The following is a 15,549-nucleotide window of genomic DNA, read 5'->3' as shown; positions in this document are numbered from 1 at the left end:
CTCTCTCTCTCTCAACCTCTGCTGTACAAACATCAGGAAAAAAAATGCTGGTTTTCGGAGCTTTCTGGATTTTAGATGTCCGGATAAAGGATTGTGTTCCCATAGTGGAATTTTTTTATGTTTACATTTTTGTCAAGTATCTAATTTTTTTTTGTTTTGATAAATGAAGCACGCTGTATTTGCAAATTAATCAACATTTACTTGATCATCTCTTCTTTATTCCTCCTTACATTTGAATTTTAAAAGTACTGACCGAAAAATCTGCAAAATCCAAAACTTCGGACCGGCCCAATCCCCGAGCCGTCCAGAATTTTACTGTTACATTTTAATGTATTATTATGTTGAGAACCTTCATCAGAACAAAAGCCACTGTTCAAATCAATGAGGGATTGGCCACATATTGTCAGCAATAACCAGACCCTGAAAAAGAAATTAAAAGAATGCATTATAACGCAGACGTGTAGAAATCTTTGTTTTGATTAAGCACCTAACTACCTTTTTAATCCTGATACATTATTTTGTCAAACTACCATGTATCATAATTTTAATTGACACTGTTTAAAATCTGTACTGGCAGAATTATAGAATCATGGATGTGCTTTACAACAAATTATTCACACGACAGCATTAAAAATGTAAAATGTTGTAACGTGCTGTATTGCTTCATTTCCAAGCTATATTTGGAAATGTTGGGCCAAAGGTAAAAGTAAGGGGTTACAAATAGAGACCTGAATTAAACTATTGCCTTATATTGATGAACATACTGCTGTTTCTCATCCAGGCATGGCGTGGCTCTATGTTATTCATCAATTCCATACAACCAGGTGTTATCTTTTGTTTTAATCTGTGAAGAGCTGTCTACAGAGACTCTGGTGTTTAATTTGTGTGCAGGTGAAATAAATAGGTAACCATTGGGACAATTATCTAAGCGAGAGGCAAATGTTCGCAGACAGCATGCAATTTGTGAACCCCAGGGATTGATGCCACTTTTTTTTTTGCTCTCGGAGTTGCGTGATAGGTGCTGTTTATGAAGTTTGGAAAACCAATCAGCAAGGGACTTTAAAATAATCACGGTTAAACAAGTGGAAATGGAACTTCTTGAAGAAACAAACTGGTCCTGGGTACAGGTGCGGTAACGGGTAAATTTTAGCGTTCATATTTGACACTGAGTCTTCTCCTCAGCGTCGAGCTGCCAGTTACGCAAAATACATTTATGTTGAGGAATAAAAATGGCGGCGGTGGCGGAACTGCTGTAACGGCAGCACTGCGGAGACCAGAAACACGGCACCGCTCTGAAAGGATCAACTACCACCCCACCCCCCCCCCCACTCACCATCCTAATGCCGGTGACTCTGTACAGACTTTAATCAGACCATCTCAAGGAGCCAAAGGTGTTTGTCAGTAAGAATCGTGCCACCGCGGAGATCTATGCCCACGATTGCAGCCCCTTTGCTCGGCAGAAGCCGTGAGGTGTTTGCTGACCTCTGCCAAGCAGCTGGCACCGAGCACCAGAAATGGGGAAAAAAATTCTTCCCCCAACCCCCCCCCCCCACCCCCCACTGAGCAGGAGAACCAGTGGAGATGAGACTGTCCTATGGGTCAATAGTAGCAGCAAGGGGCTGAGGGGCACGCAAAATATCTGTGGGGAACTTGCAGTTGCAGGATGCCAGGGCCTGGCTCATGGGAACCATGTATCAGAACTGGTATTCAAAAGGGGGCTGAGAGAGCAAGGGCTCCTGAACGTACTGGAAGTTTGGTTCTGGAGCTCAGGCAGCCGACGGATCGAGCAGGAGTCTGTGCAGCTGCAGAGACTGCGGGAGTGGGGGGGGGGGGGAGGTGGCGGAGGCGAATCCACGGGCTCTGAAGGGAATCTGTTTTGCTTCTTTTTCTCTCTTACTGTAAGGGCCGCTGGGCAACACTAATGGTGACGGTCTGCCTTATGTCAGGCAAAAGGCTATTTTGTTCAGTACATAACAATGAGGAAATCTTGAATGCTGAGTCTTCCTTTCATTGAAAATATATATTAAAAAAATCTTCAGGAGCTGGAAGTAAATTAAATTTAAATTTTAAATTAAAGTTTAAATTTAGAGATAACAGGCCCTTCCAGCGCTGCCCATATACATTTATTAACCTACGAACCCCATATGTTTTTGGAGGCTGGCAGCAAACCAGAGCGCCCAGAGGACTCCCACACAGGTCACGAAGAGAACGATGGAAATCCACGCAGTCACGGGAAGAAGGTACGAACTACTTACAGACAACGCAGGATTTGAACCCCGGTTGCTGGCGCTGGAACAGCTTTGTGTTAACCCAAATGTTCACCATCAGATGAAATTTAAGTGCACTGCTGACCGTCTGAGAAAGGGAAGAAAAAGAGAGCGCCTTCAGAGTCACTTGGCATTTTTACCCAGAAACTTCGGAAATATTCTGAAAAAAACTAGCATATTTATCTCCGGTGTGTTCCAAATGGTCATTTACACAGGGGCACTTTCACACATCCTTCCTGTGTTGCGGAGTTTGTCGGAGGGGCAACGTCGCATTCATTAGGCCTGTTTCTTATGGAGTGGCTGCGGTCAATTTACTTTCCAGCCCCTCCGTAAAAATGTGTAGGAGTACAAGTGGAAAAATTATGGGATTGAATTTGCATTAAAAATTCCGTCCCGACATTTTTGCACTGCCACCGGAGCAGAAATTTTCTGCTGTTCAGTGGCTGTGTAAAAGTGCCTTCTGTGCGTCCGTGGATTCATCGCCAGCAGCCGCACAAACTTCAGTCCAAACCATGAGCAGCCCGAGCTCCAGATCAAAACCTCCGACATGACCAGTGCCCTCAGGAGCCGCTGCCGCCCTCGATAGGATGTATCATATGTGGACGTCACATTCTTTCTCTCACTGACCGTTAGTGAATGTGCGATCTTTGGGCAGGGACTGGCAGAAATTTCCTTCCGTGCCCTCAGTCACAACTGCCTGCACAGGTCTGAACCCTTATCATTTCTGACTGGAAGATCGAGAGAAGTGTGAACAATAACAGAAAATTAAGTTTAGCGTCTACTGCTCTATCCTTCTGTGGTCTTTTTTTAGCCCCTAGCCATTGCTTGTGACTGATGTTATAAACCATACAGTGAATCTCTTCCCTCTGATTCACCACCTAAATGTTCTAAAGTTGCCATAGTAAACAATCTAAACCGGCTGTATTCCCCCTGCGTTGGAAGTAAATTCTGTGGGGAGAGGCCGCATGCAACCAGAACCCTTTTCCATTCACAGCTGTGGCTCATTGGAATAATACAGTTCCAACTTTCCCAAAGATCGTTTGAGGAGTGTTGAGGCACAATATTTACATATGGCCTTGCTCGATCCAATTAAATAATGGAAATTTGATGTAACACCTGCAGGATATCCTTCCCTTTTAAATCTGCTTTCCTCTCATTTTCTCTGCCACTAGTTTTCTCTGTTTTTTTTTTAAATCATTTGGGCTTTTAATTTACTGCCTCCTCCAAATGAAATATAATTAGGATTCAATTTACAGCTGCCACCCTTTGTTTTATCGAATCTCCAGTCCCAAAATATTGGCTACCCTTTACCTCCTATGATCGGCTGAGTTTTTCCAAAACATTTGTGTATGGCCCTTGACCGTAGTGTCTGCAATTTTATTGTTTAACTCAATTAGTCTTGTGTGTGTGTGTGGGTGACTGAATTATGAAAGCATTTCAAGGATTGGTTCACACCTGCATAGAAAGCACCACAACACCACCTTCCAGAACTGCAGTGGATTGAGTTGGGGCTGGACCATCACCTATCCAAGGGCTACCAGCTGGGTTTGTCAGTAGAGCCTGTATTCCAACATAAAGGCAGTGTCAGGTCCAATCTTCCATAGCATCCAGTAGAGTTTGCGGGGCAAACTTTCTTGAGAAAGTCTTGATTGGATAATACAGTAGTGTCCTTGGCGTCCTTGGCTGGCTGAAGGCACATCAAATGAGCAGAGATCTACAAGAAGACTGGTTACTCTGAGGCATCTGTACAGGGTGCAATAAAACTTGTGTGATAAAGTTATTAAAAGTCCAAATATCTGGTGTCGAACTCACCAAAGAATTTAAATTATTTTGTAAATAATGACTTTTAAGTTAAGCGCAAAAGATTATCTAAATAACATTGAATTCATGCCATTTAATGAAAGTCAATTGCCCTAGAAATTGTCAGCTCATGTGTAGGTACATTAAACAGTGGACGTGCAGCAGGCCTTTGGTATGTGGGCTTGTCTCTACGACACAGCAGTGTGCTGTACAAGCTGTTGCTTGGGGCTGAAGGCTACCCAACCACAAAGGCCTTCACTTTAGATGCTTTACTGTGCGAGGCTACAAGACAAAACCTGGTAACTCTTAGCTGGGATGAGTTCTATTTGGTTTGTCACCAAAGATTCTCAAAAATAAATTCTAAAGAGAGCGTTCTGTCTAGTCAGATCACTGACTGGTACAGAGGTGCCAATGCACAGGATAGGAAAAATCTCCAGAGACTTAAAAACTCGGCCTGTGGCATCATGGGCACCAGCCTTCACTCCATCGAGGACATCTACAAGAGACGGTATCTTAAGAAACCAGCTTCTATCCTCAAAGACCCCCCCCCCCTGCACAACCAGGCCGTGCCCCCTTCACTCTGCTATCATCAGGAAGGAGGTACAGGAGCCTGAAGATGAGCCCCAATGGCACAAGGACAGCTTCTCCCCCCTCTGCCATCATTTTTCTGAAAGGACAATGAACCACAGGCATTACCTCACTTTCTCCTATTTTCTTATTTTGAAATGTAATTTGTAGCAATATTTCCATGGTGATGTTGACGCAAAACAACAAATTCCATGAGATGTCCTTTATAATAAATTCTAATTCTGATTCCAGGGATCTGTTAGAGGGTGAAGAACAGGTATGGGATCGGAAGGCTCATCGCTGATCGGTGAGTGAGGCCAGGAGGAGGATTGTTAAGAGATGGAGGGGCAAAGACCAGATGCTAGGGATATTGGAAAGTGTTGGGTCAGCAGCTGATGGTTGGGAGGTTGGTTAATGGGAGGAATGATTGGCAGTATTGTATAGATAAGGGAGTGACATCAGGAGGAGGAATCAATGGTAGGTGAGATGAGCAGTGGAGGTGATAGGATCAGAAGTTGGGAGAAAAAGAGGAGTTAAGAGAAGGCAACAGTAAATGAGCATGGAAACAGTAGTTGAGATAGCTTATGTGGTAGGTTAATGGCTGAGAGAATCAGGTGGCCTTGATAAGTGGTGAGAAGGTTGTGGCAGGAATGAGGAAGTCGAAGGGAGAGCTGGTTTAAGAGAAGGTAGTTCCCAGGGTTGGTCACCATTAAGGCATGCTGCCATGGGATTTCACTGGCAAAATAAAGACTCAAATGGTCCATTCTGATCAGGTGTGACTGAAAAGCAAATTGCGTCTTCTGGAAATCAAACTGTCTAAACTTCAACAATATCTACACTTCAAACATACTTCAAATTTAGGAGTGAAATTAAATTTAGGAGCCGAGAGGTCACGTTGCAGCTGTGCAGGACCCTGGTCAGACACCACTTGGAGTACTGTGTGCAGTTCTGGTCACCAGAAGGATATCGAAGCCAAAGAAAGGGTGTTGAGGAGATTTACACCCTGGTTTAGGGAGCAGGTCTTATGAAGGTTGAATGAACATGGCCTTTTCTCCTTGAAGTGGCAGAGGATGAGAGGTGACCTGAGAGAGGTGCTTAAGATGATGAGTGAGAGGCATTGAATGTGTGGATAGTCAGAGGCATTTTCCCAGAGCTGAAATGGTTGCCACAAGATGATATGGATTTAAGGTGCTGGGGACTAGGTACTGAGGAGATGTCAGAGAGTGGTGGGTGCATGGAATGGGCTGCCAGCAACGGTGGTGAAGGTGGATACATTCAGATCTTTTAAGAGACTTTTGGATAGGTACATGAAGGTTAGAAAAGTAGACAGCATGTTCAGCACAACTTCATGGGCTGGAGGGCCTGTATTGTTCTGTAAGTTTTCTAAATGGAAAATAAGATCTTTTCAGTTAACTTCAACAATTAAGTCATGCAACAAATGATGAGCTAATCTTTATTTACATGAATATATTGAGTCAGGGATTGCCAAGGGTAACTCTGTAGAAATAGATCGTTGATCCTTAGACTTCCACCGGAGAGGAGGCACCTCGGCAGTTTAATGTCCGACCCAAAAGTCTACCACTCTGGCAGCAGAGGTTATCTTGTGTGGGGAGTTACTCCATATACTTCCTGTTACCATGATTCCAAAATCAAATCAGTGACATGGAAGGTGGAAAAGTTTAGGGGAAACATGAGAGGGAATTTCTTCACTCAGGGGGTGGTACGAGTGTGGAATGAGCTTCCGGCCAAAGTGGTAGATGAGGGCTTGATTTTAAGATTTAAGGAAAAGTTGGATAGGTATATGGATAAGAGAGGTGTGGAAGGTTGTGGGTTGGGTGTGGGTCAATGGGACTAGGTGGGAGATGGTGATCGGCACGGACTAGAAGGGATGAACTGGCCTGTTTCTGTGCTGTAATTGTTATATGGTGATATAGTTATATGGACTACAAAAATTAAAAGGTTGTTTTTTCAGTAAACACATTGGGATTTCCCATAAGATGTGGAAGAGGCACAGCAAAACACGAGCAAAATGCTTTGAATGATGCACCAAACCAAGAAAGTGGGCACTTCTGTACATCACCAAACAAGGACAATCCAATCCCAACACAGTCACCCCATTCAACAAAGCGACAGGGTGAACTGAGATTGGATTATTCATCTTTTCTAGTCCATTACAAACTTTTATCATCTAAAAAAAAAGACAAAGCTTCATCTGAATTACTTATTCATAAAGAAATTTCACTGCCAAGTATTGAACCATCTGTTACTTCTCTGAAGAAATCCAGCATGGACTGTTGTACTGTCAGACCACAAGAGAATCACTCCTTGGTTCTGTTCCATCATACTTTGGGTTGGTTGCCGAAACAATTGCCAGCCTGAGCTCTGTGGCTGTGCCAATCCTAAACTTATGCTAAATCTGTTCATAAATAAAATAGGATCTGGGGCCTGTTTGTATCTCCGATTTATCTGACTGTTTGGTGCCCATTATCCAGCAAACGTTGAGATTGACGTTGGGCTCGCCAAATTGCTTCTCCCTTGCCAGGCACTCTCTTGACATAGTAGAATGACACCAGGTGCAGAAAGTTCAATAGTAGAAAGGAACAGAATTTAAATTGTTTATGACACATTGAAACAGACTGTGTACATAACATTGCCTCTCATCAAGGAGTAAAGTCAAAATCCATTTCGCTTTCCTTGCCAACGTTACTCAGCCTTCACGCACAAGCCACACTCAAATGTCAATGAAATAAGAAATGAGCAACTTTTGTTCTGATTTAATCCCCATTTATTTTTTTTGCAGTCCATCTTTCATGGTCTGAACTGTCCTTTTTCCCCCACCTCAAATAATTTAAACCTAAGCAGCATGGAGTTAACTGAAAATAGAATTAAACAGGCCCCAGATCTGAAGGAAATGCCCTTACTTCTTGAGGAAAGCAGCATTATATACAGACACTGAGTCAGGAAGGCAGCCATCATCAGGAAGCCCCCTCCCCCCCTCCACTTGATCAATCTCTCCTTACTGCTAGCTACAGGATGAAGGGACAGGACTAAAGTCCAGCATCTCTGCATTCAAGAACAGTTTTATTCTCTCCCAATGGCCACCAGGCTCTTGAACCTCCCTTTATCCCCTAACTATGACCACAAGTTGATTTCTCTACACTATTGCACGACATTATTTTCTGAACTGTTTTGCTTGTACTAACTGTAAGTATGAATATCTATCTACTTTTTATACTTATGTCTTTCTGTACTGGGGTAATTTAATAAAAAAAATGTTTTAAAGCAGATCACCTCTCTGGGTGCGAGGTCAGAATTTTAGTGCATTGTACTTACCATAGATGGATGATAAACTCATTGTCATTGCAGTCAAGACAAATTTTGTGCATTTATGTACAACCTTAAAAGATACGCTTTTGCAGCTTGCTATCCATGAACATCAAGTTCTGGCAAGTCAGGTACTTGTGGAATTTCATAACTTCACAAACCAACCATAAGCATCAGTTCAAAGTTTTGCAAAGGGACCTCGATACAAAACCAATCAATGTGCAGCTGAGCATTTCTCGTACATGGTTTTATCCTTTCCTTTCAGATTTCTGGTAAGTGTTGAGTTCTATATCTAACAGTTCCAACATTACTTTGCAATTACTTTGCGTTTTTCTGTCCTATCAAATTTTTTTCCGATCTTTTCGAGACAGATCAACTTCCACCAATCTGTCAATCTCTCAACAGACACCCATCTGCCATCCATTTTTTTCTCCCTATAGGAAGTAAAGCCCAGGCTGAAACGTTGGTTACCCTTTACTTCCTATGGATGCTGCATGACCTGCTGAGTTTCTCCAGAATGTTTCTTTATTGTACTTGACCCCAGCATTTTGTTGTTTAAATCCATTTTGCCTTGACCTTCACTCCATCACAGCCATGCCCTTTCCTTGCCCCACTTTACCTCTGCAATTCAACACACATGCTTGTTTTCTAATTTGTCCAGTACGAAAACCTGAAACATTATCGCTGTTCCTCCAGCCCCCCCAGATGCTGTCTGACCAGTTGAGCATTTCCAACATTTTCTAGTTTTTTTTAAATGCTGAATTAAGAATATACTTAACATTTAAAGATCCACATGGAATGCAACTGGTGGGTATAGAATTACAATCAGCTTTTTGAATTCTATTTCTGGGTCCCCATTAAAAGGGCAATTGCTAAAAATATTTCTCTCTAGATCAATTAAGACCTTATATCTAGCAGAACAACTCTCAATTATTATCAATTTTAAATATCACTCATTAAATATTTAACTGCAAGATAGAAGTATCTCTATATGATGTATTAAAGTGACTTTAACGACAGAAAATATATGTTAAAATTCTGAAAATTTAAATTAATCCTGATTACCACTATTAATGCTAGTTTCAGGTTTGTTCCTGTGCTTTAAGTTCAATTTAATTTTAGACATACATCATGGTAAAAGGCCCTTTTGGCCTTCGAGCCCGCGCTGCCCAATTAATCTCCTACCCCAGCACGTTTTGAAGGGTGGGAGGAAATCGGAGCACTCAGAGGAAACCAACGCAGGCACAGGGAGAATGTACAAACTCCTTACAGACAGCACTGGATTTGAACGCAAGTCGCTAGCACTGTAAAATCATTGTGCTCTCTGCTACTCTAATCGTGGTGCCTCAGAGACATTGATCATATTGTGCCTGTAATATAACTAGTTTACAAACCCCACATTGGATAGAGTGGATGAAAACATCAGGAAGGGCTGAGAACCATGTTCAGGCTTGCGAGCAGTAGTTACTAGAGAGGTAAAACACAGGATTCTGTTGACACCGTGAAAAAACCAATGCTGGAGAAACTCAGCAGGTCAAACAGTGCCTTTATGTAGCAAAGGTAAAGATACATCACTGACATTTCGGGCTTGAGCCTTTCATCAAGGTGTGGGGGAACACGAGGGATGCCCAAATTTCTCACGTTATGTAGATCAAGTTGAACTCATTGACAGGGATCCAAAATACACAAACATCAGGTACCCAGATGGACGGGAGTCTATTGTGTCCTATTCATAACTTGGCACCTTGTCAAGAAATTCAGGCAATCCCCACATCTCCTATTGTGGAACAAGATAAAAGAAATCTGGTAGTACCAGTACCAGAGGAGGCAGAAGATATGACATATGGAGGATGATGAAACAGTAGCTCCACAAGAACTAAGGAGATCAGGTTATGTGATCGAAGGTTATGTGATCGAAGGGGCCAAATGGACCCCCTTCCATACGATGCTCTTCTCACGCACAGTAATCCCAGAGTATTTCCTGCACTTGAGCCTGATGTTGGGCAGAGATGACCGCTGACGGAAGGGAACCTCACTTTTCTAAATCAGTTCTTGATAATGGAGAAAGTTTAGAATTTGTCAGCTCGAGGGTGATTTTTTTCATTAACTGGGAGTCAGAGGTACTTGAAAAGAACGTTGATGAATGCAGAATTTGTGTCAAAGGGAGGTGAAAGTCACCATCCTGACCTAGGGTTATTAAGATAAGTGAGTACTGCTCTTATCTCCAACACACAGTCAGAAATACCATCAGCCAGCTACATAAGATATTATCTTATCTTTGCAAATCTCTCTGTCCTTTAAAATGTTAGAACAAGCTTAACATACCTTTCACCTTCTTTTGAAACATCGTACTGAGACTACTGATTCCTTTCTTACAGTATATATTGCATTGTAAGGTTCAAAAGAAGAGAGAGAAAAATAAAGAATTCTAAGCCCCTACCACAAAGCAAGATTAAAAGCTAACACGTAGGAATCAAGTGACAACAACCTGGAGATGGAGAGCACAGCGCCAAAGCTTCGGAGCAACCCGAATTCTTTAGGTCACGTCATCGTCCATGAATGCACGCTATGTCTTTTGGACTCTTTAATGACACATCTAATTTTTTTCTAAACTGAAACAAGACATGATATCATTTAACCAAAATGATGGTGTAGGTGGAGTACTGTCTTTCCATAAAATCAAAATTGCACATCTGGCTTTCAGTGAAGTCAAGGATAAAATTTAGCTTTGAGTTGGAGTCAGTAAAACGTCATCATCTTGAAATGATGTGAATAGAGCAATTGAAGGGCAAAGTTCTAATTAGAACTTGAGAATCGCTGTTAGTGTTTGAAATAAATTTTTCTAAACTAGGGCAAATCCAGAACATGTGAACCCGGCATTGGCAAACTTGCTGTAGGATGAGAAACTAAGCAGACAATTCCTGCATTGCCTCGAGTCTGGAATAACAGGCAAGATCATGGAAAAGTGTGAACATCTTACAGTGTTCGGCAGAAGGGGAGGGATGCTTCATCTGGGTGAGGTCTTGAACTTAAGAGACACAAATTTAAAACAAAAGGTAATGCCAATTGAGAGTGAAATAAGGACATATGTCTTACCTCACATGGAGGTGAATCGTTGCTGGGTCAGTCAATTAGTACCTATAAACAGAATTAAAAACTTAGTGCCTGCTTTCCCAGCTTTACTCAACTTAATTGTACAGTTACAGTTAAGCTAAGAGAAAGGTGTGAGGCAGCTAGAAGCTGATTGGAGCAAGTCAGGTCAGGTGGCAGTGGCAGCCAAGATCAACTAAGTATGAAATGCAAGCTCAGTAAAAATTAAGAATAACTTTGTAATATTAAATTTTTCCTTCCTAAAATAAAAGACTAGCAGTATCAAGCAACACTCTATGGAACATCTCTCATCCATATCGATTGGGAGGTTTTGGTGCACGACCAGATCTCCTTAGTTCTTGTGGAGCTACTGTTTCATCATCCTCCATATGTCATATCTTCTGCCTCCTCTGGTACTGGTACTGCCAGATTTCTTTTATCTTGTTCCACAATAGGAGATGTGGGGATTGCCTGAATTTCTTGACAAGGTGCCAAGTTATGAATAGGACACAATAGACGCCCGTCCATCTGGGTACCTGATGTTTGTGTATTTTGGATTCCTGTCAATGAGTTCAACTTGATCTACAAGTGGCTCATTCTTGATACTCCTCACAAAACTCCTTAGAAGATTAGGTCCAGGGGTCATTAGCCAGGAAGGCAGTGAACTTTCACGGTCTGAGTGGCATTGGAATGCAAAAAAACGTTCATGGCGTGTAGTATTTGTTGCTGTACACAACAGCGAGTACCTCAAGAAGCATCAGTTCCCAGTGCTTCTCAGGCAGGTTATGTGATCGAAGGGGCCAAATGGACCCCCTTCCATACGATGGTGTTGAACCTCTCTACCTGCCCAATTCCATTTGGGTGGTATGGATAGTAAGACTTGTGACAACCCCCTTCTGGGAGAGATAATCTTTCAGATGCTTAGACACAAAGGTGGTGCCTTGATCAGAGTGTATGTAATTTGGCATTCTGCATAGGCTAAATAGCAGATCCAGGCATCTGATCACTGTTGTAATATGCATATGGAGAGGCCAAGGGGAAACGCGAGTAAGTAGGTATGGGTTACATGAATCTGTAGGCAAGGATCCCTTGAGATCAATACTAAGCTGAACCATGTTTTCTTGCTTTGATACTAGTCCGTCCTGGTGGGTGGTAGAACTGAAACTTTAGTTCAGCACTAGCCCTGCATGAAGTGTAAGTCTTCTTGACATCTTCAGTAGAAAAGGGGAGATTCATTGCTCTAATAAAATGCAGCAGCCAAGTTACTCCTAGATGACAAAGTTCTTTGTGATTGTTAGCAAGTGTGGAGGTAGTAAAGGCTGAACAAGTGTACACCAGACTAAATGCATCAGGGCCCATATTCTTTCCCAGGACGGTACTTTATTGTGTAACTAAATGCTGCAAGTTCCAGCCTCCAGTCTTGAATCTTTGCGTTCTTTATCTTTGGATGCTTTTTACTGTCAAACATAAAAACCACTGACCTCTGATCAGCAACCAAGCTAAAGTGGCAGGTAGTGGTTCCATTGGGCACTGTCTCAATGGTGGCAGTCGCTTCTTTCTCTATAATGTGGTAATGCAATTCACTTCCTTCTAGCATCTTTGGTATGAATGCAAAAGGTCGCCATCTTGGTTATGGACAGCAGGAATAGCCACATCACTCTACCTCAAAAGGTAGGTTTTCATCCATCAAGTGCAGTTGGCTTCCTCCAACTGTGATGTTACATGATCTTGACGAATGACAGTGCAAACTTGGGAAAGCAAGATTTCTCGGGCAATTCTTGTGAGTTCATAATGAGTTTTAGTGATATATTACGTAATAATTACTGATTACCAAACTTGCTGATCCGAGAAATTTAATTTCATGTATGTATATTGTAATTTATTTACCTGAGTATTTCAAAACATTGGATTTTAATTACATTTTCCTTTTTCAAATTTATTTATATTTCAGCTATTTTAATGGCATCATGAGAAAGCACGTCAGTGCCTCTACTTCATCAGGAGTTTGCGGAGATTTGGTATGACATTGGAAACCCTGGCAAATTTCAACAGATGTATGGTGGAAAGTGTGCTGACCAGCTGCATCATAGACTGGTATGGGGACACTAATACTCTCTTTTTAAAAAAATGTAACAGGCCATTTCAGCCCATTGTGTTGCCCATTGACCTACATCCCTGTTACGTTTTTGAACAGTGGGAGGAAACTGGAGCCCCTGGAGAAAATCTACACAGACATGGGGAGAACGTACAAACTCCTTACTGACAGCGTGGGATTCGATCCCTGATCTGGTCCCAATTGCTGGCGCTGTAAAGGCCTTACACAAACCACTTCACAACTATGCTGCCCAAGTGTAAAGCCCTGCAAAAGGTAGTGGACACAGCCCAGAACATCACAAGCAAAAGCCTCCTCACCATCGAGAACATCTACAGGGAACACTGCCATCGGAGAGCAGCAGCAATCATCAAGGATCCACACCACCCAGCACACGCTCTGTTCTCGGTGCTGCCATCAGGAAAGAGGTTCCAGTGCCACAAGACTCGCACCTGCAGGTTCAGGAACAGCTGCTACCCCTCCACCATCAGACTCCTCAACACAAACTCAACTGGCGACTCAATTAAGACTCTAACGTGCACTTTATTGATTTTTTTTCCCCCTCAATGTATTACACAGTCACTTGCTCCATGTCTTTATTTGTTTACACATGTACGTTGTGTATATTTTTTTACACTACCAATAAATTGTAATTCCGCCTCAACTGCAATAAAAAGAATCTCGGGGTTGTATGTGATGTCATGTATGTACTCTAACAATAAATTTGAAATCTGAAATCTAATTCTTAGTGTACATCTTCAACTTATCACTGTAAAATATTGATAATGTTAATTATATAACCATATAACAATTACAGTATGAAAACAGGCCATATCGGCCCTTCTAGTCCATATCAATTTAAGTGAACTCCACTAGTCCCACCTACCTGTTTCCTGCTCATAACCCTCCAATCCCCCTCACATCCATGCACTCATCCAACCTTCTCTTAAATGTCAAAATTGACCCTGCTGCAACCACCACTTCCGGAAGGTCATTCCACTCAGCCATCACTCTCTGAGTGAAGAAGCTTCCTCTTATGTTACTTGGAAAGTTCTGCCCCCTAACCCATAACTTATGATCCCTCATTCCAATCTCTCCTACCCTCAAGAGGAAGAGCCTATTCACATCGACTCTATCTATTCCTCTCATAATTTTATATAACTCCATCAAATCCACCCTCAACCTTCTACGCTCCAATGAATAAAAATCCAGTCGATTCAATCTTTCTCCATATTCAAGATACTGCAATCCAGGCAACATTTTAGTAAATCTTCTCTGCACCCTCTCTACCTTATTGATATCCTTCCTATAATTTGGAGACCAGAACTGCACACAATATTCCAAATTTGTTCTCTGTGGTGGTACACCACCGTTCTACTGCAGGGGGCAACCTTTGTACCTGCAGGAGTGTAAGGGGACAGGACAACACCTGGCCGGCTGTCAATCAGTCAGCCTGAATGGATCAAGCCCCACCTGTTGTACAGTCTTTACCTGTGTGTGTGATTCTGGCTAACAGCACACCACAATTTAATCCACAAAGACTTCCACAGAGCCAGGCTGGCTGTAGCTGCAGTAACTCTGAGTGAGACTTCGGGAGGCCAGCACAGGCTTATATCCTGGAGGGTGATTGACACCTGACCGGGTGGGGCTTGATCCATTCATGCCAACTGACTGACAGCCAGCCAGGTGTTGTCTCCTTTCACTCCTGCAGGTACAGAGGTTGCCCCCTGCAATAGGTCAGTGGTGTACCACCACAGCCTCACCAATGCCTTGAACAGTCTCAACACCAACTCCCAGCTCATATATTCTCTGCAATGATTTATAAAAGGCTAGCATACCAAAAGCCTTCGTTATCACTACATGAGACTCCACCTTCAAAGAATGATGAAGTGTTTCCAGTAGATGAGAGCTCTTCAAGAGCCTAGAGTAGCTCACCAGCTTGGTTTACTCCTCGCCAACCTCCTGCATCTCCTCCTGACTCACGCCTGGTGAGAACTTTTTTCACGGAAGCTTGGTCCAACCGGATCACCTGATTGTAGGTCTGGGCGTTGCAGTCACAAATGCCACAGAAGTTCCTCGTCAAGTGGTGAAATCCTGACTTGAAGCCGAACCAGCCCTCCAATGTTCACAAGCATTCAAAAACTATTAAAAATTAAACATATATTTAATACCTATTAGTTATTACAAAAATTATATATAATTAAAGCACTGAAAAATAAAAGCTATTAAATATTAAGCATAATATTGAGCCCTTTGGACGCCATGCCACTGTTTTCAGGGACGACCAACAACCGTATATACTCCCTGTCCCCGTTTTCCAACACTGGTTTGATACCCAGCCACCAAATGGTTTTTACTGGTGTTATTACCCATGGATCCAGTCCGGAGTAGATACTATGAAAGGTTAAA

At 42.4% G+C, this 15,549-nt stretch overlaps 2 long non-coding RNA genes across 4 annotated transcripts; one reads left to right on the top strand and one right to left on the bottom strand.

Annotated features, from left to right (window-relative positions):
* Positions 1-213: 213 nt before the first annotated feature.
* LOC138747298 (uncharacterized) lies at positions 214-10,517 on the bottom strand. 2 transcript variants are annotated; one of them, XR_011347416.1, is made up of 4 exons: positions 10,447-10,517; positions 3,723-3,827; positions 2,256-2,355; positions 214-420 (listed from the first exon to the last, which is right to left on the bottom strand). It is a non-coding gene; the product is annotated as an uncharacterized lncRNA (long non-coding RNA). The 2 variants fall into 2 exon arrangements; XR_011347415.1 differs by lacking the exon at positions 10,447-10,517 and having other exon boundaries at positions 3,723-4,003.
* On the top strand, positions 8,149-13,843 carry LOC138747299 (uncharacterized). 2 transcript variants are annotated; one of them, XR_011347417.1, is made up of 4 exons: positions 8,149-8,230; positions 12,643-12,719; positions 13,000-13,142; positions 13,243-13,843. It is a non-coding gene; the product is annotated as an uncharacterized lncRNA (long non-coding RNA). The 2 variants fall into 2 exon arrangements; XR_011347418.1 differs by lacking the exon at positions 12,643-12,719 and having other exon boundaries at positions 8,152-8,230.
* The last annotated feature ends 1,706 nt before the right edge of the window (positions 13,844-15,549 follow it).

Source organism: Narcine bancroftii, chromosome 12 (genome assembly GCF_036971445.1).
Source record: "Narcine bancroftii isolate sNarBan1 chromosome 12, sNarBan1.hap1, whole genome shotgun sequence".
NCBI lineage: Eukaryota > Metazoa > Chordata > Chondrichthyes > Torpediniformes > Narcinidae > Narcine > Narcine bancroftii.
This window is presented reverse-complemented; position numbering and strand designations above follow the sequence as displayed.